The 4,535-nt window shown below is 45.1% G+C and overlaps 1 pseudogene; it reads left to right on the top strand.

Moving 5' to 3' along the window:
- The window catches only part of Mospd3-ps1 (motile sperm domain containing 3, pseudogene 1), a 12,120-nt pseudogene extending 7,908 nt beyond the window's left edge, over positions 1–4,212 (top strand).
- The last annotated feature ends 323 nt before the right edge of the window (positions 4,213–4,535 follow it).

Genomic DNA, 4,535 nt, shown 5'->3' on the forward strand with positions numbered 1-4,535 from the left:
AGGCCTCAGCATCTTACCTAGGCCTTAATATTTTGCCTAGGCCCTAACAACACAGACATAAACATGGAGTCTGTTTTGCACTAGCCAACCAACCACTCCTGGGCCTGCAGCCTGCCCTGAAGTATGGTTATATATCTAGTGTCACTCCACTGAGGGAAAACTGATTTTCTCTTCTCCATCAGGTATCAATTGCAAATATAGGGTGGGACTATATCTCGGTTAGTAGTGGGACTGCTCAGTGCTGGAATTATGTCTGGCTTGGACCATGCAGGTCCTGTTTGCATTGCCATCATCATTGTGAGTTCCGACGTGAGTCAGTTCTGCTGTGTCTGGAAGAGGCTGTTTCCCCCGAGTCATCCACCACCTCTGGCCCTTACAGTCTTTCAGAGTCCTTTCCCCACAGACCGTGAGCCTTGAGGAGTGGGGCTCAAGCACTCCATTTAGGGCTGAATGTCCCAAAGTCTCTCGCCTTCACCACATCATTGAAACTTTTGAAATTAGAATTATACTTTTTTATTTCTTTTCCTGGCCGGAAAGAAAAATAGAACTAGGAATGAGAGAACAGAGAAGAAGTTAGAATCCTGAAAACTTCGTGGTATAAGAGAAAGAATTCTTTTCCAATCCCTGCCCATCTTAGCATCCCAAATAGCTAAGAACTTACCCTGAGAAAACCCATGTAGTTAAGGGTCTGTTAGACAAGCGCAGCCCCCGGCTCCTTTTCTAGGGATGCTAATCCCGTTCCTGAGCACAGACTCCTCGTGATTTATCACTTTCCAGGGATCCTGTCCCATTATACCAGGGCATCGAGGCTTCTGCCTGTGGGTTTAGAAGGATGAAAATACTCTGACCACAGCAGTGGCTACTTGCTTGACCTCTGTGAGGCCGGATTTTTCTGAAATCCAAAGTGGATGTAAGGGTAACACTGTTGTCCACCTCTGAGGATCACTGAAGATGTTCTAAGTCCATATTCAGCCATCAGTGAACAGCAGACTGGGACTACTAGATGGGTCTCTTGACACTTAAACCAATGTTCTTGTCTCCTAAAGTCAAACCAACCTCTAGTGAGTAGCTTAGAAAGTAAATCTGAATAACGTCAGAAATCAAACTTTCCCTCAAATTACAGAACTCCCTTGGGGAGTAAAATCCCTAGACTTGGGCCTGGGTTGGCCATCTGTGCAGGCAACCGAAAGTGTTGATGGTATGTTTAAATACTTTGTTGTCTTCTGAGATGATGGGCATGACATATGGATCAGTCAACCCAGAGAGGACAATCCTTGCTACAGAGCTGTGCATACCCCACACAGAGGAGGAGCCCCCAGTCAACTTCTGGGGGCTGCTTTCATTTTCTCAGAAAGCCTCTCAGGTTAAACAGGGGCAGGAGCAAGGGATGGGGTAGGCCGATCTGTCTTCCCAGGGATGTCTTACTATCTTTCCGTTCTGTTGCATAAAGTCTGAGCTCCTTGTCCTCCGAGGCCTTGCAAGGTCATGCTTTAAGCAGGACTTTTAATCAAGTTGTTAGGAGTGTGAGGACACAGACACCTGCCTGGAGGAGACAGACAGACAGGTGGATGTGCTCGTGCACACACACAAAGACTCACATACTGCGTCTTTTCCCTCAGCAATACAGATTCAAAGATCTGCAGGGGGGGTTGGGGTTTAGCTCAGTGGTAGAGCGCTTGCCTAGGAAGCGCAAGGCCCTGGGTTCGGTCCCCAGCTCCGAAAAAAAAGAACCAAAAAAAAAAAAAAAAAAAAAGATCTGCAGGGTTTCCTGGTACTAGTTCTCCATCTCACATGTGCTCACTTCATTTACAACACCTTCCAAAGGAAGGAACGAAGCCTAATGAATAGTTAAAGGCGTGATTAGAGATAGGTGCCTGGCCTTGTTTCTCTCCTAAACTGATTGATGTATGCCTTGTTGTGATTTTTTTTTTAAGGACACAAAACTACTTATTTATGTGTGAAAAGGACATTGAATTAATCCTGAAGATCCCAGCAGCCTTTAAAGATCTGAATCATATGTTGGGCTCGTTTAAAACTTGCATTGGAAATTAAGGCAGAATAAAGCCCTTTAATTTGAAAAGTGCATCCACAGTGGCTGTCCCTAGGATGTCTGCAGGGTCATTATTCAGAAAGGTTAAGGAGGGACTTTATTTTTTTTTTTATATTCACCATGTATTTCCCAGTTACAGCTCACCATGGTGCATTTCAACTTATAAAGGGAAGGAGATAAAAAGAGGGGGAGGGGAGCTCTTGCTTCACTTCCCACTTAATTTCCTCGCCTCCACGCCAGTCCCAGCTTAATGAATGTAATTGCTACCTTTGATGAAAATACTATTATCAAGATCACACATTACATTGGAAAACAGTTTTTCTTTAAACACAGCTACTGCAGTCTCTAATTATGCATGTAACAAGTGTCTCCTGAACAAAAGATCATGTTGTGTACAATTGCTAGGAATTGGAGCAAGGCGAATTTGAACAAAGGACAGATTAGATTTGCTCCCTGCTCCACAAAGCCCATCCCTCTGATTAATTTCCTGCAAAACCTAAAACAATTCTCTTAAAAGGCACTCACCCCCTCTCTCCAGAATGATCCATATGCCATTTGGGTCTTTCTATAGGATGATAATGGCCCCAGATTTGAACCCACATTAGAAAATAAGAAAAGGCTTTTATGAACTTCCTCTTTCATATGCTAATGAGCCCAAGCTCTTGAGGGATAATGAGCCCCCCACCCAAAAGTGACTTTTTCAGTGGCCATAAAAGAGCTCACTGGTAGGGGAAGGTCTACATTGAACATATCCAAACCAATTATTTTATTAGTTTTAAGAAATGAAACATCTTTACAAAAATACTCTGTGCCTGGTGAGACTGACCGCCGCTTTAGAGAGGCAGCCTTTGAGGGAAGACACCTTCTTCACTCATGAACAGCATACTTAAGGTTTTAGGAGACTTCGGGTTTTAACCGGCGCCTGCGTTGGATGAACAATGGGACAGATTGAACAAGTTCTTCCCCGTCTCTCTCTTTTTTTTTTCCCTTATCAATTGTGAGAACCAGGCAATGCCACAGTGGGTAACACCAGGAAGCAGTGTTATCCACACCCAGAAGAAAAAAGCCAAGTTAGTGTCTGTTTAGGCCTGGCTAAGAAATGTCTTCCTCAGAAGACCAATGTCAAGGCCTGGCCCCCAGCAGTAACTGGATCCTGAGGACACTGACCTAATAGATGAATGTTCTCACTGGGATGTGGGATCTAGCTGGAGGGAGTGCATCACTGAGGGCCTGGCTGACTTCTTTGTGTCTCAGTCCAGTACCAGATTAGCTTCCTATAAGCAGTTCTCCTTCTCTGTGCCCTCCCACCATGATGCCTAGCCTGACCTTAGGCCCGGAGACATGGAGCCAAGTGACTACAGATTAATCTCTCCCAGACAGTGATCTAAAATGAAGCCTGCCTACTTTTAAGTTGTTTCTCTCAAGTATTTGCCACAGCGACAAAAAGCTAAGACATTGTCTAAAATATCTGATGTAAGTGTGAGGTCCTACAAGCAGATGGCCTGGGACCACATCTCTACTCACAACGGTGTGCCCTGGAATAGAGAGTCCTCCCATGTCTTCATTTCTTCAACTTTAAAATGAGAATAAAATTAACAGGGTAGTAAGACAAAACAAAAAGTGAGACTTGTAAGATGTGCACAGAGCCTGCATGGGAAAGTGCTTATGCCAAGTTGTACTTAATAACTGGAAGATGGCTGGATGCTGAGTGACAGTATCTTTCCAAAGTGCCACCTTCCACCACTCTGATTCCTGGGGAGAGGGCCTGGAGCTGTGTTCGCTCCCTCTGTCCTTCCAGGAACTCAGCTTAAGGAGGTTCCCAAGGGTCTGAGTTTTTCTCCACAGTGAGCCACTGTGCTGCACGCGGCTGCTTCTCTTTCTGGGCTTGTGTCTCTAGAACCGGCCCAGAAAAACCCAACAGGAACCATGGAGAAGAAAGCAGCCCCACCCTGCTCCCTAATAAAAGGAGGAGGATCAGACACTTAAAAAGAGGCTCTGTTCCTCCCAGCACCACCTTGATCTCACACCTCCTTACTACTGTGTCCTTCAGATGTTTTCCTTAGGGCAGTGAGAGTCATCACAATGACATTGGGCTGCACAGTGTCTATGTAAGTGTCATCCGCAAAAACCTTCCCCCCGACAGACATTCCCGGCCTCCCTGACCCAGCCCATCTCATATCAGCATCCTTATTTCTGTCTCACTAATTGTCAGATGCAATTGTGAAGCCTGTGTCTGCCGAATATAAACTGTATCTCCAAATTGTGTACCCTGCAGGATGCCACTCAGTCGTAAGCGTGATTCGGGAAGACGATAGGAATTTTGGGAAAGCCCTTAGCAGATGAGAAAATGACCATTCTTCAGTCTAAAGGAGAAAAGAATGGGAGGGTGTAATACTAAGACACTCAAGTGATCTCAGGGCTGTGGACTAAGTTTGGGGACACTACATGATGTGCCCAGATAATTTTATCAAAATGATACTCTCTA

Source organism: Rattus norvegicus, chromosome 1, assembly GCF_036323735.1.
Source record: "Rattus norvegicus strain BN/NHsdMcwi chromosome 1, GRCr8, whole genome shotgun sequence".
Lineage (NCBI taxonomy): Eukaryota > Metazoa > Chordata > Mammalia > Rodentia > Muridae > Rattus > Rattus norvegicus.